At 36.9% G+C, this 25,671-nt stretch overlaps 1 protein-coding gene and 1 non-coding gene across 3 annotated transcripts in view; both read left to right on the top strand.

Annotated features, from left to right (window-relative positions):
- MLLT3 (MLLT3 super elongation complex subunit) overlaps window positions 1–25,671 on the top strand; it is a 277,556-nt gene that overhangs the window by 89,060 nt on the left and 162,825 nt on the right. The window lies entirely within an intron of this gene.
- On the top strand, window positions 21,690–21,797 carry LOC140642094 (U6 spliceosomal RNA). The gene has a single exon (XR_012038661.1). It is a non-coding gene; the product is annotated as a U6 spliceosomal RNA (small nuclear RNA).

Below are 25,671 nucleotides of genomic sequence, written 5' to 3'. Positions count from 1 at the left end.
GAGATGATGTTACGGGGTCTTATATAAAATGTGAATTAACATACAGAAATATGGAATGTGTTCCTGTACTTTATTGATACTTTTTTTAAAAAAAGATTTTATTTATTTATTTATTTATTTATTTATTTATTTATTTATTTATTTATTTATGTGAGAGAGAGAGAGAGAGAGAACGAGCAGCAGGAGGCGCAGAGGGAGAAGCAGACTGCACTGAGTAGGGAGCCTCATGCCAGCTCCATCCCAGGACTCCTGGGATCATGACCTGAGCCAAAGGCAGACGCTTAACCCCCTGAACAACCCAGGTGCCCCCTTCATTGCTACTTTAAAAAACATTGACAGGGCAGCCAAGGTGGCTCACTGGTTTAGCGCCGCTTTCAGCCCAGGGTGTAATCCTGGAGACCTGGGATCGAGTCCCATGTGGGGCTCTCTGCATGGAGCCTGCTTCTCCCTCTGCCTGTGCCTCTGCCTCTCTTTCTCTCTGTGTCTCTCATGAATACATAAATAAATAAAATCTTTAAAAAAAATAAAAATAAATAACATTGACAGTTTAGTGGTGATGGTTGGAGGACCTTTCTAAAAATTTGTTTTGCATCAAAATTTGATTTTGGGTTCTAAAAATAATTGTATTTTTATATTTGGTTTAATGAGGAAACCTCCCACAATGTTATTTAAGAGTATTAAAAAGCTGTGACAATCAGAATTAAATTATGATTTTTTGCTTTTAATATCAAATGGCATCTCTCTTCCTTTAGTTCCTATACATGTCTTCAACTTCATTTTTTTTCTTACGTTTCTTCTTTAAGATTCTGTTTACCTAGAACAGGCTGCATTGGATAAATAGAATGAGAATATTATGGCTATATTTTTCAGCAATTAATGAGTCTTAGCTGGTCTTAATTGCTTACAGCATCATGAACCATAAGGGATTTTTCTTCATTTAATCAGGACTCAATACTAATTTAAAGAAAGCAAAGAGTCATTTTCATACATTACTTGAGAACACATTTCCTACTTTTTCTTCTTGCTCTGCACATCCACATTTAAAATTCTTTGGCAGTTAAGCCTTTCTATTGTAGTAGAGTTACTGTAATGTGGTGTTGTACTGAAAGTCTTGATAGAGAATTTGGATTTGAGTTATAATTCAATTATTCCTTCTGTCATCTTGGGAATTTTGAATTCACTTCACATGTATTGTCTTCCATTTTCATACACACACACCCTTGCCTGGCTGCATCTCTGGCTTGTTGGGACAGTGTTGCACTGTGGCCATGAGCTAGATTCTCTCTGTTGCCATTTCCAAGTGTGCCTTGGATTCTCCTGCCCTGTGTCTCTGAGATGTTATCTTCTTTCTCAGAATATTCTTTCTTCATTATGGTTGGTCAACTCCTGCTCTTCACTGCAGACCCTTAGTTCAACTGTCAGCTTCTCAAGGAAGCCATCTGTACTACCTACCAGGTAGTTGGTCATCCCTTCTTTCTGCATGCCCAACTCTTGCATGTTTATTGTGTTCTTTTTTTTTTTTTAAGATTTATTTATTTATTCATGATAGACATACAGAGAGAGAGAGGCAGAGACACAGGCAGAGGGAGAAGAAGACTCCATGCTGGGAGCCCGATGCGGGACTCGATCCCGAGACTCCAGGATTGCACCCTGGGCCGAAGGCAGGCGCTCAACCGCTGAGCCACTAAGGGATCCACTAAAAGTTATAATTTAAATACTAATCTAAATTTCTTCTGGTTAATAAGTATTTCTAACATTTTTTCCCTCTTTAATTAAAAAAAAAAAACGTCTTTTTTTTTTTTATGTTTTTCATGAGGAAAGATTGAACTTATTGTTAACTGGACCATTAGTCAATTTAAAAAGTATTACAGGGGGTGCCTGAGTGGCTCAGTCGGTTAAGCAGCTGCCTTTGGCTCAGGTCATGGTCTCAGGGGTCCTGGAATTGAGCTTTGCGCTCCCTACTCAGCGGGGAGTCTGCTTCTCCCTTTCTCTCTGTCTCTCCCTCCCACATGTGCTTTCTCTCTTACTCTCAAATCAATAGATGATAAAATATTCTATAGTAAATAAAATGTATTAAGGGGTTAACAAAATAAAAAAAGTCCCTTCCCCTTTTTAATTCAAAATAGTAATCCGTTTTAACCTTTGAGAATTGTTAGCTTCTTTAGTCTGTGAAATTAGTGTATTTTTCTCTCTTTTAAAATACATTTTTCTTTTTTAATCCTGTCCTATTTTTATGTCCTATAAAATTTTATGTTCTCCGTAATTATATTGAAATTTTTGTCAGGTTTATATCTGGTACTTTTTTGTTGCTAGTGTGATTGGGATCCTTTTTTTTTTTTTTCTATTGTATTTTTAAAACTTTTAATTTGAGATAATTTTATGAAGATTTGCAGAAAAGGAAAAGGAGCACTAGCCAGGTATTTTGTAGGAATGTCCCTTAGTTTGGGGTTTGTCTCATGATTAGGTTGTGGTTATGTGTCCATTGGGAAGGAGACCACCCACTTGATGACCCCTTCTTAATGCATCATAATCATACTAGGGAGTGCGTGATGTCAGCATGTGTTACTGGGTGTTAACCTTGTTCACTTGGTTAAGGTGGTCTCTGCTGGGATTCTCCACTATAAAGTTCCTGTTTTTCTCTTTATGATATAGTGGGAAAGATACTTTGAGACTGAATTATATTTGGTTTCTGCTTAAATTTTTGCCTACTTTAGCAGTTACCACTATGGTGTTCTAATGGTGATTTTCTGTTTCACTTATTTTCATTTTTAAATTGGAATTCTTCTACAAAGTAAAGTTGTTCATTGTCCCTGTTTGTTTATTCATATAGTTATTTATTTGTATCAGTATGCTATACAGATATTTTTCGGCTTATACTGATGTTGTGTATTTTGTTATTCAAATTGTTCCAACTTTGTCCGGTGGGAATTCTGCAGGTTGCTTTCTGTGCCTTTTGGCACATATCCACCTTTTCCCCCCTTTGCTTCTTTATGCTGTGACCCCATGAGATTGTCCAAATACATCTCATATATTCATTGCTGCAGCCCTGGATTCAAAGTTTTCGAAAGAGCCTTTGTTCCTTTTATTGGGGAATAGCATTTAGAAACCAAGCTCTGGGTGCCTCTTGTGATCATTACTACTGGGTGCCACTGCTTCTTGTCCCTTTTAGTGGTTAGAGCTATGATGTAAGTGTGGGAGACCCTTCTTGGTTGCTGTTTTGATAACCCTTTACTGTAGGCAGTAACTATTGGCCTGTTTTTTTTTTTTTTTTTTTTAATCCCAACAGAGAATTTTTCTCCCGTTTTGTGTCACCTAAGGAAGTTTGTCCAAAATTCTAATGGCATTATAATACTGAATAAACATTATATGTGTAGTAGACAATGGACTCTTTAAGGTCTAAAAAAAATCTGTAGTAGCACACGAACAGTAAGTAAATGTTTATTAACAGGTTGAATTAGACTAGTTTAAAAAACATAAATGCTATGTAAGTGTAATTATTTCTTACAGCTAATTAATAAAGTGGAGTCAGTGTTCTTAAAATGGATAGTAATTTCCAGCATACTACTGGAAATTTCGTGGGTGCTTAAAATAGGTGGGTTGAATTTATTCCAACACATTTTCAATTATCTCATGATATTGTAAAAGTAATATACCTTCCTTGGGAAAGATTTTACCTTTTAGCCTGCCTGTCAAACCTGCTACAAAGATTTTTGGAAACAGAGTTCAGGTAAAATCTGTTACCAATTCAAGATTCCCACCTAATCTTTCTACATTATTGCAACTACTTGGTGCCCTGTTAGGAGAAACACATTGTTTTTGGTTCAAGTGTATCTGGAAGTGATTCTATACATTCTGTAGGCAATAGAGCATTATAATAGATTTTGACAAAAAAGAAATAGATGTTTCTGCTCAGCCTAGCAAATAAACTTTTATAGTAGTATGTGCCTTTTGGCATGACAATTATTTAATAAAATAACATTCCAGAGACACAGAAAGTGAGGAATAACAGAGGGGACCTGACAGGTAATGAAAGTTTTGGAGGTAAGCCAAGGAATGAGAACAGTAAGACTGTTGAAGCTCTCTGATTAACTGTAATTTAAAGTATTTGGGTGTGTATACATACAGATTTTTAAATTTTTCTATATTTTTTTTTGTGTGTGTGAGAGGCTACCTATCAGATTGGACTAAAGATTTTTTTTTTAGACATTGCTTTATCTTTTGTGCTGGTCATGATTAGAAGACCTATTTATGTAAACATTGGTTTCTAAGCTTTTGTGATGGAACTACTTTCTCCTTCATGTGAATCACAGGTGGAATTTGGTATAGCCTTGGAGGAATCAGGAGATGATATTTGAGGCAGGTCTAGTGTTCGCAGCTGTGAAGAACCAGGAGTGGGTCTGGATTTATGGTGACTATCTTTTAGATATCTCTCTCTTTAATGGCTTTGCCTCCTTATTTATTTATTTAGTCAGTTAAGTCATTATGTATTATGTTCCTGTGGTATATTTCTAGTGACATTTGCTTGGCCATCTCTCTCTCTCTCTCTCTCTCTCTCTCTCTCTCTTTTTGTGAAAGCCTTCACAAAATAAATTGTGCTGTGGTGCTGGAATATGCACCAGCTAATTTTTCCTCAGATGTACTCCCAGCCACAAAACCTTCATATTAGGGCTTCTGTGCATGAACTTTGGGGCAGGGTGGGGATGGAGCAAAGCCCCTTGAAATAATATGGAATTTTTTATCTGTGAGAACATTTTCTGCTTATGTATTTTTTTGGCTGGCTAGCCTGAGGTTTGTCCAAATTCAGGGTTTCTGAAATGGTTCCGAATCCCGACAGGCTCTGTGGTCACTGAAACAGAACTGTAAGTAGGGCCATCATACTGAAATCTTTGTGAATGACATTATGACTCACTGCACAGATACAGGAACTAGTTCCCTAGAAAGGTAATGCCACACTCTCTTCTCGAGTCTTGTCCACTACTGTGCTGCAACAATTTTTGTTCTCCTTCCAGTAGTCTCTGTGCAGGGGAGCATGTGTCTGTAGCTCCTGTGTACTGTATACTACTCTGTCTATAAGGATTTATATAGTTCATGTGTCACACTATGGTAGGCTACTATAACAAAGAAACCTGAGATTATAGAGACTTCCGTAACAAGGATATTTTTCTCACTTATGCAAGTCCTGATAGATATTCAGGTTGGGGAAATCTGTGTTTATTCTAAAATCTTGGTTCCTTCCAAGTCTTTTTGCTCCTATCCCCACACATTGTTGTCATTTGCATGACTGAAGCTTTGTGGCCACCAGGTCTAGGTGTAGGTTTCAGGGGGATGGGACAGAAGGAGAAGCATATCTGATGGTTAAAGTCTAAGATGTCCAAAGTCATGTATCACTTCTCACACTCAATTGCTAAGAACTGTTCATATGATCACTCTACTGCAGAGGAAGCTGGGGAATGTTGTGTGGCATGGAAGTGGGAACAGATTTTTGGTGAAGAGCTATAAACCTTTATTATATTCTGCGTGGTATTCTCCAACTGGTTTGTACATATGTTGAAGTCAGGGCCTTACTTGCTATCTTATATAGAGCATCTTAATGTTGTGTCTTTTGTATCATAGATCTTAGGTCATCGGTGTTTGTTGAATTGTCTTATATAGTGGAGTATGTATGTACATGTATGTAAGGAAAGTCATTTTATAGCTAGCGATGCAAAAAGGAAGTGCCATAAATAGCAAGGGATCTAGCCAAAAGTCAGGTTCTGCACACTACATGCAAACTAAGGGGAGGGATTTAGTCATGTATTATGCTTTGTGGCAGTGAAGTTAGAAGCAGTTTTGGTGGTGATAACTATTTTAGTAACCTCAGTTGCATAGTTTCTTGAAAACAAAATCAGTGGCATTAAAAAAACAAAAGTAACAAATGAACTTTCCTGGATGATGATGTTACATGTTATGTTATGAAAAACATTATTACTGTTAAACTTTGCAGGTCTGTGGAATAAAAACACTTATACACATACATGCTGTTTTTACATGGATAGTCTGAGGCAGTGGTTCTGAAACTTCCGTGGGTATCAGAATCAGAACAAGCTGGAGAGGTGGTTGAAATATGATCTGAACTCCTCCCCCAAAGTTTCTGATTCATTCATTTTGCCTTGAGGCCTGAGAATTTGCATTTCCAGCAAGTTCCCAGGTGGTGTTGGTGCTGCTATTCTTGAAGTCCCAATTTGAGAACCGTTTGTATAAGGTAAGGGGAACATACCGACCTACCAAAATGGGCAAGTATCTGATAGTAACAGTTCATGCTGGTATGCTGTTGCCATATAAAATTTCTAAAAAAAATCTATGGCATGAAAACGTGTATTAATGGAAGTTCAGATCAGCCACCAGATAGGGAGACATCTATTATTCCCTTATCCATAAAACTATACCATTGCAGTCTTTTTGGAGGTGGTTCAAAAATGAGTATTTATTTGTAGGAATACTTTTGAAAGCTTGCTCTTGAAGTGCTAGGGTAAGAAAGGATATATAGAGATGTGTGTCTCATCATTGGTTCAAACTTTGAAGCTTTTCCTCCCAGCAAGTTCAGCTATTTGCCTTTCTGAGCCAGGGTAAGAATATAGGTTTCTCTTGCTTTACAACTCTTAGGTGGTAGTGGGATCCTAAGGCTCCCCTCAGCAACACCGAGGCAAGTGTGGTGATTGATTATTCATGTCTGTTGCCATTTCTTTGCCCTCAACCTTCCTCTTCTAATCTTTGCCTTTCTTTGGATGGTATGTGGGTGCACCTAAGCATCTTGAGTATCAGTGCATCTATACATGATGTGTTTAGTGATGTTTTATAGCTTAACCCTTTTTCTACTTCTGGTAATAGTTGGGGACAATGAATAGGGAGCTAGTGTATTGGAAGGCATCCAGCTTAGGACTCATTGTATTATACTTTCCTAGTGGATTAATTTTTTTCCTGTTTGAAAAAGAAATATGGCAATATTGCTTTATTTTTTGTTATGCCTGTATTCTTTCCAGTACTGGGTGTTTTGAAGAACCTCCATTCACACTGTTTTCCACAGTGGCTGTACCAATTTACAAGGATTCCCTTTTCTCCACATCCTCTACAACACTTGTTACTTCTTGCCTTCCTGATTGTAGCCTTTCTGAGATGTGTAGTTATTGTGGTTTTGATTTGCATTTCCCTGATGGTTAGTGATGTTGAGCATCTTTTCATGTGTCTAGTGGCCATCTGTATGTCTTCTTTGGAGAAATGTCTATTCAGATTCTTTACTCATTTTTCCTCTTCCTTTATTCTTCTTCTCCTTCTTCTCCTTCTTCCTTTTATATATTTAGATGCTAATCCCTTATTGGATACATCATTTGCAGGCATCTTCTCTCATTCAGTAGATTGCCTTTTTGTTTTGTTGATGGTTTCCTTTGCTGTGCAAAACCTTTTTATTTTAATGTAGTGCCAATAGTTTATTTTTGCTTTTATTTCCCTTGTTTGAGGAGACATATCTAGAAGAATGTTGCTGTGGCTGATGTCAGAAAAATTATTGCCTGTGCTCTTTACATAAGTTTTTGTGGTTTTCAGTCTCACAGTTTGATCTTAATCCATTTTGAGTTGATTTTGGTCCAGTTTCATTCTTATACACATAGCTGTCCAGCTTTTCCACCATTTATTAAAGAGACTGTCTTTCCCTCATTTTATAGTCTTGCCAGATCACAGATTAATTGACCATATAAATATGGGTTTATTTCTAGGCTGTCTATTTTGTTCTATTGATCTCTGTGTGTATTTTTGTGCCAGTGCCACACTGTTTTGATTCCTACAGTTTTGTAATATATATATTATAATCTGGGATTGTGATACCTCCAGTATTTTTTTTTTTCAGGATTGCTTTGGCTCTTAAGGGTCTTTTATGGTTCCATACAGATTTTCATATTATTTGTTCTAGTTTTGTGAAAAATACTGTTGGTATTTTGATAGGGATTGCTTTGACTCTGTAGATTGCTTTGGGTAGTATGAACATTTTAACAGTAGTCTTCCAATCCACAAGCAATGGAATATCTTTCTGTTTGTTTATGTCATCTTCAGTTTTTTTTCATCAGGGTTTTATGGTTCTCTGAGTACAAGTCTTTCTCCTCTGGGTTAAGTTATTTCCTAGGCATTTTATTATTTTCAGTGCAATTATAAATAGATTTGTTTTCTAAATTCTCCTCTGCTACTTTGTTATTAGTGTCTAGAAAAGCTACTGATTTCTGGGTATTAATTTTGTATCCTGAAACTTTTTAAATTCTTGTTATTATCTTTGGTAGAGTCTTGAGGATATTCTATGTATAGTATATTATGTCATCTGCATATAGTGACAATTTAACTTCTTTACCAATACTGATGCCTCTTACATCTTTTTCTCATCTGATTGCTATGCCTAGAACTTCTAGTACCATGTTGAATAAAAGTGGCCAGAGTGGACATCCTTGTCTTTTTGCTAATTTTAGAGGTAAAGCTGTCAAATTTCTGCTATTAGGTATGATGTTAGCTGTGAGATTTCCATACAGATTAAAATCTTTTATTATATTGAGAAATGTTCCCTCTAAACCAACTTTGTTGAGTTTTTATGCACAGTTGAATTTTATTAAATGCTTTGTCTAGGGGTGCCTGGGGTTCTCAGAGGTTGAGCATCTGCCTTTGGCTCAGGTCCTGATCCCAGGTCCTGGGATCAAGTCCCACATTGGGCTCCTAATAAGGAACATCTTCTCTTTCTGCCTGTGTCTCTGCCCCTTTCTCTCTGTGTCTGTCATGGATAAATAAATAATTAAAAAAAATAAATGCTTTGTCTATATCTGTTGGGATGCATAAGATTTTTATCCTTTGTTTTTCTGATGTGGTCTATCATAGTGATTGATTTACAAATATGCATCCTTCCATCCCTGGAATAAATCCCACTTGTGATAAATGATCTTTTGAGTGTATTTTTGAGTATGGTTTGCTAGTATTTCGTGGACGATTTTTGTATCCATATTTATCAGGGATATTGGCCTGTAGTTTTCTTTTTTTGTGATGTCTTTTTCTGGTTTTCTATCAGGTAATGCTGGCCTTGTAGAATGTATCTGGAAGCTTTCCTTCTTCTTCTGTTTTTTTGGAGTAGTTTGAGGACAATAAGTATAAACTTATCTTTAAATATTTGGTGTAATTTACCTGTGAATCTCTCCGGTCCTGGACTTTTATTTTTTGGTAGTGTTTTTGATCAGCAATTCAATTTTGTTACTAGTAATTGGTCTATTCAGATTTTCTATTTCTTCCAGATTCAGTTTTGGAAGATTACCTGTTTCTAGGAATTACACATTTCTCAGAATTCATTATTTTTAATGGCTAAATAACATTCTACAGAGAGAGAATCAACTGATTTATTCAGCCTTTCTGATATTGATGACAATCACATTTCCAGTTTTTGTTCTTCTAAACAGTAAAGGAAAAATATCCCTAGGTATATTATCTTTGAATAGTGGTGTTTATAGTTGAATAAATATTAAAAGTGAGATTCCTTGATGGAAGGATGAATGACTTTTAAAGTTTAACAACAATTTACCATTTGCCTTTCTAGAATATTATGTAGACTTCTTAATCTTCTTAATACCCCCTTGCCTCAAAAGGACAGTGCCCATTTCCTTATATTGCTTCCATCTTTGAATATTAACAAGCACCATTTTTGGGGCAAAATTCATCTCTTATTTTCATTTCTGTGCTTTCCAGTGAGGTTGACTACCATTTCATTTGTTTTTCATTTATTAGTATTTCTTCTATTCCTTGCTCATTTTTTCCCCTTGCATTCTTCTGCATATCCAATTGTTGGAGTTCTTTAAAGGTATTACTCCTTAGATGTGTTCAGCAATCTTCTTAGAGTTACTCACTTGATAGTGGTGCCTTTGTCTTGTCCTACAGAATTATTAAATATTTATATAATAAAATCTGTCAGTCCATTCCTTTATGATTTTGTGTAGGAATTTTGAGAATATAAAACATTTTCACATCTGATTCTTGTAATTTACCTGGGATAAATGTGCAGTATTGTTGATAACCCCAATCTTCAAAGAAGTCAGCTTTGTAAGTAGTTCATATCAGATTCAAATTTTGTTTTTAAAATTCTGTATTCAGGCTATTGTACTGTGCTCTGATGGATACAACTCTTTTTACAATAAAAGTTACTTAAATTACTTGGCAGAATATAAAACAAAAATCTGTGGTATTAAAACAATTGTAATCTGTTTTCAAAGATGTCTGTGAATATAAGATACAAATTCTTTTGCTAGTGAAAGAGGCATTGATGTGTACGTACAGAAGTAATTCCGGCTTGCCATGGTGAGCTGTTTTTAACATGGCATCACACACAGCAGTTCAGTTATTTATGCTTAAAACAACCAAAAACCTTAAGTGCAGATATTAATGAATCCTTGTCTCAGGAGAAAAAGCAAGGAAGAAAAGAAACAACCCTCCAATAAGGGTGCTTTAATGACTCAGACTAGGTCCTAATAGAGTGTGATAACCACTTTTATCCAGAGATAAAGATGAATTAAAAATATAGTAAACACTTCTTCCCACTGTATTCATCTGATTGAAGCCGAGTAAATATACCTTTCCATATATTTTACTGTTTACCCACATTTTAATGGGTATACTGCCTATAGTGAACATGCTAAAAAATAGATCACCAGCTTAGGTAGGCTTCAGTGATTGTACTACCAGATGTTAACAGGACCCAATCTGGACTCTGAATGGGGAGATTTTGACAAATCTAAGCAAAGTTGGTGTTCATTTAGATCTTCACAAAATATAAACTATGTGGGCACTATGTATACTAGGGAAAAGAGGGAACTCAATACAAGTTACCTCTCCTGCATGGAAAGAGAAGAGCCCTAGCTCTTAAAATTCCCATTGGTTTATTTTGGCTTGTAATTCCTTGTCCTGTCTTCACCGCCCCCTCTCTAAACACAAAATCACCCAACTTTTAAAATGAAACTATTTGAAATGAAATCATGTAACATGTTCTCTTGGTTGCTAATTCCCTTGGGGCTATAGAGTTGACAGTTGTATGAACTAGTGATACCATAAATTAGAAATGATTTGAGTACAGTAAAATTGGGATCCTTGGCCATTTTTTTTTTTTTAAAGCTGGCCCTATGGGGTCTATATATTTGTTTTATACTTATTTTAATGACCATGCCAGATAGAGTTTGCCATCTGGGTTAAAATTTTTTTTTAGGAAAATTTAATACCTTTTGTTTTATTCTTTCTAATTCAAGAGGCTAGTTTCTATAAACTTGAATTGCATGGAGTCGGACTTTGTAAAGCAGTAGTTTGTGCTTATCTGTCCAATCCTTCCTTATTGCCTGAATCTTTAACTATCTTTTGTCTTCTTCATTCTTTACCTCCAAGATTTACTTTCAGTTCCTCACTAAAGCCATGACTGGGGTTTTGTTGACTAGAATTTCTTCTCTTTAGGTCTCTAGATCCTGGGATGATAGTGTTGGCTCTGGGGTAGTATCCTCCCCTATCTCTTTCTACCATCTGTAAACACTTTCATTCTGCCTTTAGTGGATGGTCCTCCTGAGGATACACGAAGCAGAGTGTTTGTGAAAGGAAACTGATAAGACTGAAGACATTTTCCTTTATAAAGCAGGCAGGGTGGAATGTGGGGAAAGGTAAGGGAATAGATCTGTTGTCATTATTACTTGTGCATTTCAAGCCTTCTGTGGGTTTTGCATTTACCTGGGGTTTTGTGAGACCAAAACTAATGGACTTTATGACAGGGAAGTTGAAAATATTTTAAATTTAAAGCAATCTTGAAAGCATGGTACTGTGATTCTGGTCAATAGGAGAGCCTAAAATAATTTATTGTGTTTAAGCAGCAGGGAATGTAAATTTGAATATCTTAATGTTCCTAATTAATTTCCAGCTTTAGTATGCCTACTTCTCTCCTCAAATAAGCTGCTTGCTTTCTTCTATTCTTTTTTGATGTGTTATATTTTAATGCTTGGCCTGGCTATTAGGCACACTTCATTTGGATTGATATGTTGTTGTTGTCAAATGTACTTTTATTTTTTAAAGATGTTATTTATTTATTCATGAGAGACACACAGAGACAGGCAGAGACATAGGCAGAAGGAGAAGCAGTCTTCCAATGGGGAGCCCGATGTGGGACTTGATCCCAGGACCCTGAGATCATGACCTGAACCACCCAGACATCCCATAAAATATATTTTTCCTTTTAGTTTAGTTTTATTTTGATTTTAACATTTAAAATAAAAAAATGGAGGGGATCCCTGGGTGGTTCAGCGGTTTAGTGCCTGCCTTCGGCCCAGGGCCTGATCCTGGAGTCCTGGGATCGAGTCCCACATCAGGCTCCCAGCATGGAGCCTGCTTCTCCCTCTGCCTGTGTCTCTGCCTGCCTCTCTCTCTCTCTCTCCTTCTGTCTTTCATGAATGAATAAATAAATAAAAATCTTAAAAAAAAATAAAATGTTGAGCCTGTTGACTTATCTATTGTTTTGCTTGAGAGTTTTGTGTGTTTCCATTTTGGGAATAGGCTGCATAGTATTATGTGATTGGTTAATTTTCTTCTAATACTGCCGCTCTGCCTTTGAAGAAGACAATGAACTTGCTATAGTTAGTAAGTAAAGTCTTGCATGCATGGGCAGGAGGAAATTGGGTAATCCTGAGAAATCATCCGCTAGCTTTGAACATGAGATTAATTTTGGTTTTGATTACTGTGTTATACCAGAGGTTGAGAAGGAAGGAGGAAACACGTAAGGGTCTGGTTTTTAAAGCAAGCTTTAGAAAGGTTATGTAAGATTTGATCTTTCTATAAATATCTTTTTATAGTGATACCATTGTCATTTAAAAAAAAATAATAGAAGTTTTGAGCATAGGCCCAGTCACCTGGACCAGGCAATTTTAGGCTTAAGAAATATTCCCTCAGAATACCAGTTTTCATCAGAGGCTGATGTTCTTTTGGAACCTTGTAAGGAACCTTGTAAGGTAAGAGGTGGGTAGGTGAAGATGCTGAACTAACAGATTATATAAATTTATAGTCTGTATATAAGCACTCAAATTTAGAGATAAGGATGGGTGGAAAACTTGACCTGAACTCTGCTTGTCCCCTTCCCCCCCTTTAAAGATCAGTTAGCTTCTGGAGGGATGTTTTAAGAAATAGAGCTCTTTGCCAAAAGTAGATACTGTCCTTAAAATCTACTCTTCACTCTAGCATTAAACCAGGGTCTACCCTGTTGAAGATTTTAGGGGTGCCTTGCACTCTTGCTACTGCTAATTGAATAGTAAGTATTGATTTGTAACAAAGAAAATTAATTTTATGTGTTTGTGAAGGATTCACATTTAAGGGATGTTCCCCCTCTCTCTTAAATAGCAAGTGATTAACTGCTACTTTAATTTTCAATTAATCAAATTAGGTTTCTACTGGTAAATTTTGATTACATGCAGTTCTAACAGCTTCCAGATACACTTCTCTTTCCCATATGCTTACCATATGCTGAGCAAAACCAATGTAGAATAAATTAGTGTAAAAGTAAGAACACTTAGTTCTTTTGTAGAGTTCATCTTGAATGATGGAAGACAGCTCAGAATCATTTTAGCTACGAGGCACCTTTTGAAAAGTGATATGGCAAAATAGCCCATTTATGTGTGCCAAGGTCTGTTTTCATAAATGTAAATTTGAAAGTTCATTAAAATTTTGGCATGTGATTTGGAATGCATAATAACTGGAAGTGATTCAAAGCCAGAAATCTGTATCCTTATACCAACAACATGTTTCACTGAAGACTGGCTTTGTATGGTTGTTTAATATTTAAAAGTTAAAAAAAAATAGTATTTACCCGATGGTTATGGCTCTGGAAACTATGTGCAGGACGGACGGCTGTAGAAGCAAGGGAGCGCCAGCAGTCTAACCCGTGGCCCAGAATGCTCCCCAGCTTCTCCTCCTTGTATAAGCAAGGCAGGTGACTTTGGAATAGCGAACCCTGCCCCTCATTTTTCAGAGATGGCCAAACAGAAATGCAAGTTTTCCTCGCTTTCTTTGGGAATGTGAAGATGGACCATGAAGGACATTACTGCTCATGTAAAAAGAGCTGAGAAGCGGCCAAGCTGGGGTCAGACATAGGTGGCATCTAATGCTAGTAGCTAATGTGAGCCTTTATGCTTGCAGATATTCTAATGTTACATGCCAGGCATAGTGCTAACCTGTAATATAAGCCTCCCAAGGTGAGGATGTAGAAGCAGAGGAGAAGAGAAAAAATTGACCTAGAGTTGGTGCAAATAAGCCCATTTCTTATCTGTAGTAAGGGAAGTGCATTTCACCACAGACCTTTTAAGGCATCTTCCAGTGAGGCAGAGGAAGCAGTGCCACAGCCAAGGTAAGAGCTAATGAGGAATGACTGCAACAGGAAAGGTTTTATTTTAGAGCTTATGGGCTAACCTTTTCAAAATCTTATCGTCTGCCCATTGTTACTTTTGCTGTTATATATGTGTACTTTGTACAGATGCCTTATTTATTTTGTTATTTCTCTTTACAACTGTGTTTTTAAAGTTTCTTGTTCCCTGACCTCTCAGGCGCTCTGGTTTCTGCCTTCCAATTTTGTCATAGGAGAGAAAAATGGTTTATGAAGGGGATAAGATGATCACCAGGATGAAAAGTCAACACTCCTAGGAGTGGTGATGATGTCCTTAGCTCACATTCTATCACTTAGTATGCCATTTGTGATATTGTTCTGTAATTAACCAAGCTTCCTGGAGAAAGTAAGTTTAAAATCACTGTCGTCTTGGTTTATTTCTTCTCTTAGCCTATTTGACTTTGACACATGCTTCTCTCCAACTTCTGTAGCTTCTCATTCTGACAGGATACTTTGATTCTTACCTCTGGCCGGATAGCCAGCCCTGTTTCAATGTATCTCAGTCACCAGATTGGATGTTCTTGTACCTGTTTTGTTTACTCTCTTTTTTGGTCTATTGTTTTCTTTTATCCAAATTAGTAGTTTTTCCTACTAGCAGGCTCTCTTTCTTCAAATCATTTTTTTCCCCCCACTGTGGCCAGTTACCGTTCTAAAAACACAAGTCTCCTCAAGTTTTTCTGCCTCTTAAAAAGTATTTGATGGCTGTTACCTGTAGAATTTAGCTCCTTACAGTACTCTGTAAAGAACATCACAGGCTGACACTTGCTACTTTACTAGCCTCATGGCTGGTCACACATAGCCAGATACGTACAACCATACTTCATGTTCACTTTTAGTTCCTCATCAGGCCGTGTATTCTCTCTACCCTGGGTTGTTCGCTTATGCTTTTCCATTTTGCCTACAATGGATGCCTTTCATTTTCTTCTTGGCAAGTACTTACCTACTTTTCCTTAGAGGTAATCTCTTTTGGGTGTGATGTTAACTGAGTCTCCTAAGCCTTAATGAAGGCTGCCTGTGGTGTGGTTATATTATGGTTTTTGGTAAATTTGCCTTCATGGTTAGATGCTTAGCTATGTAAGAAGCAGGAGACTGTGTCTTGCTCATCTTTGTCTTCTAGCACATAGCAGAAGGCCTGGCATGCAGTTGTGTTCCATAAATATTTATTGTATGGAGTTTAGTTTATTTTTCATTACATTTTATAGAGAATGAGTGAATCTTAAAGTAAATGAAGTACCTGTAAATGGTATATTTGAACGAAGATTTGTGGTTTATCATGATTTGTGGAAGTAGAAAGGGAAATATCACAATTCCTTGGCACTCAAATTAGTGAATAGATACCAAGAAGCATAATTGGTGAGTTATCAAAAACATATTCACCTTTGGCTAGGGAAAATATGTGTGTGTGTTTCAATGAAAAATTAACTTGAAACCAGTGAAAGAATGATTTGAAACTCTGAATTATAAATAGTTCTTAGTGATTATTGTTAGGGCTGGAATAGTACCTAGGTTTCTAGGCGCTGATTATAAGGAAGAATGGTGGAGTGGAAGGGCTTGTAAAGAACCCAGTTGATAATGAAGAATGAAGTGATTGCCATCAGGTTCTCTATGTGACCTAGGGTAAGTAATTTTTCTGCCTTCACTTTTTATAACAGAGTACCTGAATCAATGGTATATGCTGGACTGTAAGTAGTCAAGAAAGAAGAGTATTGGCAGAAACAAGAATGGGCAAAACGTCGAGCCCCAGCGATTTTAGTATATACTTTGTCATTTAATTTGTATGGTGCAGTCCCCCTGTTCTTGCAGCCCCGGGTGGATATGTTCTGGGGTAAATTATATTTTACAAGTATTTCCACAACATTGTCTCTCATTTTACATGTTCTTACAATTTGATTTTGATACTCCTATCAAGAAGTGGGGGTGATGTTTCTTCCCTTTGAAGCTGAGTGGTCTTTTGTGACTATTCCAGCCTACAAAGAACTGCAGAAATGATTCTAGGTGATTTCTGAAGCTAGATCATAAAGACTATGTGGCTTCCTCTTTGTTGGTTGGAATGTAATGCTTGGTTGCGAAACCTGCAGCCACCATGTGGGTAGTCCATTTATCCTGAGGCCATCAAGTTGTGAGGCAAGACCACATGGAAAGGCCTTGAGAAAACTAACTGCATTAAGAGAGATGTCCAGCCAGTCTTCTGCTCCAACCCAGCCTCTCCAGCTACCGTCTGACTGTAGCCAAATAAGAAATTTTGAGCCCAAACTACTCAGCTAAGTCTTCCTGAATTTCTGACCCAGAAACCATGAAAGATAGTAAAATGGCTGTTGTCCTTTTATTATTTATTTATTATTATTTTTAAGATTTTATATATTTATTCATGACTCAGAGAGAGAGGTAAAAACATAGGCAGAGGGATAGGCAGGCTCCCCAGGAAGAGCCTGATGTAGGACTTGATCCTGGGACCCCGGATCATGCCCTGAGCTGAAGGCAGATGCTTTACTGCTGAGCCACCCAAGCGTCCTGGTTGTTGTCCTTTGAAATTATGTTTGGGGTTGTTTATTCAGCAGCTGATCATTAGAACATGTTTTTTTGGAGAAGCATTTTCTATTTTCTTCTACGGAGTATTGAAGGAAGACGGGGCTGGAACTAGAAACCTTTCTTAGTGCAGATTTAGAATCATCATTGCCCTAACACTGTTGCCCCAAACTTTCATGCCCTAGTTGGGTGTAGGCCGGGGAAGGGAGATCACAAAAGAGAAAATCATGTAACAAAAATATTTTCCTCTTCACGTAGCTTTACCTACTAGTTGATAAAGAAGGGCTAGCCAAGAGTAGATACTTAAACTGACTCTATCTAAAGAATCTGTTTTGGGGAAATAAAGCCATGGGCAAGAAATTCTGCAGATGAGCTTGGGGATATCTCTATGGGAAGAGTGAATGAGGCAAAACCAGGCTGTTGTCAAGGAGGCCAGAATTTATGTTGACTAATTTATTGTTCTGTGTGCTTTTTAAAATATTAAAATAAAAAAATAAATATTAAAATATAGTACCTTTTATGGGTTGAATTTGTCCTTTGACAAAAGATTTCCTTATTTGGAAATAGGGTCTTTTGTAGAGATCATAGTGGATTAGTGTGAGCCCTATATCCAATGGCTCGTGTCTTCATAAGGAGGCATTGTGAAGGTCTGGAGAGACACAAGGAAGAAAGCTATGAGAAGACAAGACAGAGATTGGAGTTAGGCCACCACAACTAAGGAATGTGAAAGTACCTGCACCCACTGGAAGCCAGAAGCAAAAGGAGTGAAGGAAGACCTCTCTCTTAAAGTGTTCAAAGGGGGTTGGCCCTGCCAACACCTTGATTGCCTTGACTTCTGTCTTCTAGCATGAAGGATTAGATTTTTGTTGTCTCAAGGCAACCAGTTTCCTTTTTTTTTGTTGTGGCAACCCTAGGAAACTTGTGGTGTCTGAAGTTTAGATAGGGACAGTGAAGAAGTGTTGATCTTCAAAAGTTATGGAGATGAAAAGATAAGCCACAGGCTGGGAGAAAATATCTGCCAAACATCTATCTGACAAAGGACTTGAATCTAAAATATATAAGGCATATACAACTCAATAATAAGACAACCCCATTTAAAAATAGGCAAATGATTTAAAGATTTCAAGAAAGGAGATACATATCAGAGAAGCATATGAAATGATGCTCAGTATTGGTAGTTTTAGGAAAATACAAATTAAAACTACGAGATACTATACTATGCTTAGAATGGCTAAAATTAAACAGAATGACCATACCAAATGTTGATGAGGATATGGAGCAACTGGAACTCATACATTGCTGGTCAGTACCTAAAATGGTAAAATCCCTTTCAAAGACATTTTTTCATTTTCTTAAAGCATTAAGCATACAACCGTCTGATTGTTCTATACATAGCTATTTACAAATCCAAGAGAGTTGAAAGCATACCTCCATAGAAAGACTTTATACTAATGTTGCTAAGGGCATGGTTTGTAAACTGGAGGTAACCCAGATGTCCACCAACAGGTAGATGGGTAAACAAATTGTGGTATAATAAAATACTACACAGCAATAAAAAGGAATCAGCTATCAATATTTACAATAATATGGATGAAGCTTAATTAAATAATTATATTGCGTAAAAGAAGCCAGTCCTCTCCCCAAAAGAGTACATATATATAAATTTTAGACATATCAAATTTTAGAAAATGCAAAGTAATTATAGTGACAGTGACAATCAGTGATTCTGGGAGATAGGGCAGGGCAGGGATGTGAAAGATTTTAGGGAGCTATGAAAAAATATTTAGGGTTGATGGATATGTTCATAATCTTGACTGTGGTGATGGTTTACTTGGTGTATATTTATGTCAAAACATCAAATGCACATTACATTTGTGATTTTTTTAATATGTCAATTATGTCTCAAGCCAGAATAAAAAGAGAAAACTTATATGGGAAAAATTAGGGTTAAGATGGGGGCTTAAACTCCAGGCTCTATTCTACTAATACTCATCAGCCGAGTGTGAACTGGTACAGTTTGCTTTTGCCACTTACTTGCCATGTCTTTAATGGCAAGAGACCCTTTAAATCTAGAGCCAACAAGTAAACCAAATTTTAGAATCATTTGGGGTTTAATCACAGAAGACCATGGTGGGTTATAGAATAAGGGATTTCTTATATAAATTAAACCTTAAAGATTAACCTATGAGCTTGGGAAATGAAGGACCAGGAGGCAAATTGGAGGATAAGTAGAGTTTTCAACTAGTCAGAGAAGCCAAGGGTGAGACAAAACTCATGGGTTAGGGGCCGTGGAAGCCTGTGCCTCTGTGTAACTACTACCTGTTTGTATCTGTTGGTGGGCCTGGAGTTTCTGTTGGCCTACATTACATGTAGGACTGGTTGGAAAGGTGGATAGGGATCTGTTAAGAGCAAAGGTAAGTTTGAACCCACCCACAGAGCTATGTCTTGTCACTGTACTAACCATAACAACTTTCAGAGAGTAATGTCTTCCAAGACCGTACAGATCTGTCCAGATTTGTGCAAATTCTACTTTTGGTCAACTTTAAGCTAAAACTATGCAGGGAAGAGATTTCAGGAAATATAGTTTGATGCTTAACAAATTTGACACAGCATAAACGACCACAACCTGCTAATTAATGGCCTTGGTAATTTGTAGTACTTGTTATGAACCCATAGTCCCCTGTTCTTATGTGATGGGTCGATTATGCTAAACAAATACAGAATATCTTTGCGAGTGATCTAATTGGCACAATGCAGTCCAGGCATGAGGAATAAGGGTAGATCTTTTCAGAATCAGGGCTGATTGCAATGTAAACAATAGGGAGACTCTCCATCCCCTCTTACAAGGAAGGTGTTTATAGCAACATAAACACCTTTTCAGCACAGTAACATAAACAGTTTCTCAAGGAAACATTCTCTGGCATTCAGGAAATGTTTCTTTCTTTACAAACAAAAAAGTGTGTTTTTCTTAAGATTTAATTTACTTAAGGGCTCTGTTTAGAACAAGGCTATGATTGTAGAGGGATAAAGTTATTCCCAGAGCACTTTTCTGGTAGGCTGTAGTCGAAGTCCTTAAAGAAGCATCTTGTTTAAAAATCTGTAGACTAACAGAGCACAGGTCAGTACAGGTGTACCATGTTACACTTCAGATCCACCTCTGGAAAGTTGTATAAATTATACTTTTGTGAGTCAAATTATATTACAAAGTCCCAGTAGTCTATGATTTGATATTTTCTTATGAAAATCCTTCTTGAAAACATGAAGACACTCTGTTACAGGTATGACATATGGTCTGCAGTGAGTCCAGGGACTATGATAGGGGCCATGTATTTGTCTCAAATATACATAGTTAGCTCATTTGTACAGTGAATAAATGCTTCCTAAAATTGGTCAAATTAGGATTCTTAAATTAAAATTCTTTAACCTTTTTAACTGTTTTAACCTGGAACAATTGGAAATAGATTTCATCCATAAGACCCATTATGTTTTTGAAATGGAGGGGAAAATTCTTTAGCAAGAATGCTTTCTTAATAGAGAATGGAGAACAGATGTCCCTATTTTCAACATGTTATTAAAAAATATATAGCTCTGGTAGTGCAGCGAAGATGCTGTTAATAGGCACGAAGCATCAGCCACATGCATGTTTTTTTTTACCTTTGTGGAAAGGCTTGATTTAATGAAAATATTTACCAAAAATCTCTAGGAATGATTTATTCATTGGTAACTTGATTTTGTGTAGCTTTGCACAACTTAGAATGGGGAAGTAAGAGATGGTTTATCATGCTGCCTTTTACCTTAAACTCTGGACTAGTGCTTCTCAAAATAATGTGCAAATGACCTAGGCAACCCCCTTTTTTTAAAAATAAAGATTTTATTTATTTATTGGAGAGAGAGAGTGCTAGAGACAGCATGAGTGGGGTGGAGGGGCAGAGGGAGAGGGAGAAGCAGATTCCCCGCTGAGCAGGAAGCCCCATGCAGGACTCCATCCCAGGACCCTAAAATCATGACCTGAGGTTAAGGCACATGCTTAGCCTACTGAGCCACCCAGGTGCCCCAACCTAGGCATCTTGTTGGTGAATGTAGGTTGTGATTCAATAGGTTTGGGGGTAGGGTCTGAGATTTTTATTTATTTTATTTTATTTTACTTTATTTTATTTGGGATTTTTATTTCTGGTAAGTTCTCAGGTTTGTAGAACACACTCTGAAAAGCAAGTTAGAAGGCTTTCCTGAATGTAATTTTTGCTGTGGTTTCTCATAGTATTCAACATTTTACAAGAAGTGTAGTAGATACAGAGGAAAATGATTTTTTTTTTTTAAACATATGCCCAGTTTTTGTCTTCCAGACAAAAAGATAGTGGTAGACTCTCCCATTAATTAAGTAGCTTGCTAATAGTTTGGCTGGAATTAAGTATAGGCATTTCCCATTCAACTATATTATGTAAGTATATTATGTTTTAAAATTTTTGAAAGTGGTGTAGTTTAAAAGCCAGCCTCTCATTGAGATGCCAGTTACCCCAGAAGAAGAAGAATCATTTTGCATATGTGTGGAGTACAACTGTGGGATTATTTTTTTTCCTCTGGAAACATCTCTTTGGTATCTATAAAACTAATAAAATAATTACACCCTTGAATGGTAACCTGTAAAAAAATTAAATGATTTTTTTGTGGTTATTAAAATCAATTCAGGTCCAACTTCATTGTTTTTGGAGAAGAGTTTGTGTTTGTTTCGGCAGCACATAGACTAAAGATTGGAATGATACAGAGAAGATTAGCATGGCCCCTGCACAAGGATGACACACAAATCTGTGAAGGCAAGAGTTTAATATTGAGGAAATGTTCATGGAACATTCAGGAAAGCTTGCCTGTTTGAAGGATAAAAATGGAGAGCTGATTTGAAAATATTTTTTAACTGTCACCATTTTTTTTAAACCTTTATAATGGGCAATCTGAAAATGTTAAAATTGCAGCAAGTGATATTGATATTTTTGTCTTGAATAGTTTCAAAGAAAACTTCAGGCAGTTGAATTTTTCTGGGAAATATCATTAAAATATGATTTTGAGGCTAGGGAAAAGTTTAGAGATATAAAACCAAATACTTCAAGGAATTGTCTATTTCTTAAATAGACAGTTTTTCTTAATTTTAAGTTTAACCTTTATGTAATTGAAGATTAAAAAGAGAAAAAATGGACATCTTTTAAGCTTTCTGGATCAGTGCATAAATCTGATCTTCCCTGAGGAATGGGAAGAGATGTAACCAAATGGCTATTATCTCTTTTTAGATGATGTGAGAGATCATAGACATCATCCACAATAGTGAAAATCCCCTAGGATCTGACACAGGTGGGAAAAAGAATTCCCAGGGATTTCCAGGAAGTCAAATTGTGTTTATCTACTATGATGATAGCTGATAGCCAAATTAATTTTAGTCTTCAGATAACAAATGAGCACTTTCCCAAGCATATCTTCCAAAAGATTGAGGCTGTAGTAGAATTTGAAAATTTTTCTTCTGTGTTTCAGGTGGTCAAGTGTGTTGAAAGTCTGTTTTCTAGAAAAGTAAGGGAGAGGGTATGGCCTCCATGGGGACTAAGTGTTAAGATGACAGCAGCATTATTTTGATTTTTATTTTTTAAGAGAGAGAGGGGGAGGAGCAGAGGGAGAAAGAGAGAGAGAGAATCCCAAGCAGACTCCATGCTCAGTGTGGAGCTCAGTGTGGGGCTCAGTCTCACAACTGTGAGATCATGACCTGAGCTGAAATCAAGAGTTGGATGCTTAATTGACTGAGCCACCCAGGTGCCCCTATTTTTATTTTTACTTTCTATGGTTTGACAGTAACATATTTTAAAGTATGAACAATAGGAAAATGTTGTATTAGAGATGAAACAGTTGTACATTGTAGACCATTTTAAAAAAGATATGAAAAATTTAAAAAACCAAGTGTACATTCTAATTTTTTCTATGTAGTTTAATAAAATATGATTGCCCTTTTCTTTAATGTGCTACTTCCCCTGTGATTGCACATTTACTTGTGTGAACATTATTTTCTTACGGCTACATAATATTCCATTTATAAAAATATCATTTGGGTAATTTTTCCTCCTTAGACATTTAACTGGATTTATATGTTTTTCTAAGATGAAAATAGTACTTTGTACTATGATGAACATCTGTGTATAATACTTTTCTTTGATCAGAATTTTCTTCTTAGGTCAGGTTGCCAGAACTGAAATTCATGTTCTTATAGGGAACTTTTCCTTAAAAGTTGGTCTGTGTAGTTGAAGGACTGTTTACAAAGAAATACTAATCCTTCCTGTTAAAAGATAAGGATGTTATGACAAGGTGTTAAAAGCTAAGCTGGAGTTGGACAGGTCAGATTAACCTGGATCTATCTTTGACACCTGTTTTTAACACTTGTTGGAAAGGGGAAAAAATCAGGGCTAACAATTGGTCTTAGATTTTGGTAGGTTGAATTCTTTCTAAAGAAATTAGTTGTTTATGTGGCAAGTGCTTTAAAAAATATTTTGCTAGTAAATTAGGGTAGGAGGATATTTGAAGATAAAGTTTCTAATAATAAGTTTATAATGTTAACTCCTAGCCCTCTTAACTTTATTTAGAGCAAATGTATCAAGATAGTTGTGATTCACTAAAGCAAATAGGGGGAAAAAAAAGGGAGGGAAACAAGAATAATAGTGCCATAGAGAAAAACAGAAACTGTCTCTTAATTCACACTATAGACTGATTTGTAATATTTATTCTTAACCAGATTTTAGAGATGAGATAGTCATTTGGATAGGTTAGCCATAAAGCCATCCTAGTTGTTCCATAAAGTTACAAACAACCCCAAACTTCTAATTAGCCCACATCATTTTAATTGCCCTAGTGTCTTCTAGCAATTTACAGTCAGAATAGAAAGTTTGCATGACAAGATGGATAAGCTGTATTTTCTATGCATATTTTACTAGAGTTTTTATTTTGGTTGAGAAATTCTAGTTTCAGGGGTTTTTTAAATTTTCTGGATTGTGATGATCCCTTCTGGATAGGGAAGTGTCTGTAAAGAATATTTTTTCAAAAAAAAATATTTTTTCCAATTAATTCCAAGGTATTGATGTATACATAAATTTAGGAATTAATGAAGTAATGTTTGCAGCATTTTTATGTTTGAGATTATATTTTGAAAAACTAAAATCAACTGTAAATTTTTTTAGAGGTGGGAGAGGGAGAGAGAGAGAAGTGCAGTGGGGAGGCAGAGAGAGGGGGAGAGAATCTTAAGCAGGCTCTGCACCTAGTGCAGAGCCCAATGTGGGGCTCGATCTCACAACCTGAGATCATGACCTGAGCCAAAATCAGAGTTGTATGCTTAACTGACTGGGCTGCTCAGACACCCAACTAGTTAGATTTTTTTTTTTGTATATTTTTTTATTGGAATTCGATTTGCCAACATATAGTGTAACACCCAGTGCTCATCCTGTCAAGCGTCCCCCTCAGTGCCCGTCACCCAGTCACCCCATCCCCCAGCCCACTTCCCTTTCCACTACCCCTTGTACATTTCCCAGAGTTAGGAGTCTCTCATATTTTGTCACCCTCTCTGATTTTTCCCACTCATTTTCTCTCCTTTCCCTTTAATCCCTTTCACTATTTTTTATATTCCCTGAATGAATGAAACCATATAATGGGACAGCCACATGCAGAAGAATGAAACTAGACCATTCTCTTACATCATACACAAAGATAAACTCAAAATGGATGAAAGATCTAAACGTGAGACAAGAATCCATCAAAATCCTAGAGAAGAACACAGGCGACACCCTTTTTGAACTTGGCCACAGCAACTTCTTGCAAGAGACATCTTTGAAGGCAAGGGAAACAAAAGCAAAAATGAACTATTGGGACTTAATCAAGATAAAAAGCTTCCGCACAGCAAAAGAAACAGTCAACAAAATTAAAAGACAATGTACAGAATGGAAGAAGATATTTGCAAATGACCTATCAGATACAGGGCTAGTATCCAAGATCTATAAAGAACTTATTAAACTCAACAGCAAAGAAACAAACAATCCAATCATGAAATGGGCAAAAGACATGAACAGAAATTTCACCAAAGAAGACATAGACCTGGCCAACTGGCCAACAAGCACATGAGAAAATGCCATCAGGCATTTCACTGGCCATCAGGGAAATACAAATCAAAACCACAATGAGATACCACCTCACAACAGTGAGAATGGGGAACATTAACAAGGCAGGAAGCCACAAATGTTGGAGAGGATGTGGAGAAGGGGGAACCCTCTTACACTGTTGGTGGGAATGTGAACTGGTGCAGAGATTCTGGAAAACTGTGTGGAGGTTCCTCAAAGAGTTAAAAATAGAACTGCTGGAATCCCTGGGTGGCTCAGCAGTTTAGCGCCTGCCTTTGGCCCAGGGCGTGATCCTGGAGTCCCAGGATTGAGTCCCGCGTCGGGCTCCTGGCATGGAGCCTGCTTCTCCCTCCTCCTGTGTGTCTGCCTGTCTCTCTCTCTCTCTCTCTCTATCATAAATAAATAAATCTTAAAAAAAAAAAAAATAGAACTGCCCTACGACCCAGCAGTTGCACTGCTGGGGATTTACCCCAAAGATACAGATGCAATGAAACGCCGGGACACCTGCACCCCGATGTTTCTAGCAGCAATGTCCACAATAGCCAAACTGTGGAAGGAGCCCTGGTG

This window comes from Canis lupus, chromosome 10 (genome assembly GCF_048164855.1).
Source record: "Canis lupus baileyi chromosome 10, mCanLup2.hap1, whole genome shotgun sequence".
In the NCBI taxonomy this organism is placed as follows: domain Eukaryota; kingdom Metazoa; phylum Chordata; class Mammalia; order Carnivora; family Canidae; genus Canis; species Canis lupus.
Note: the sequence above shows the minus strand (reverse complement) of the source record. Positions and strands in the feature narration are given on the sequence as shown.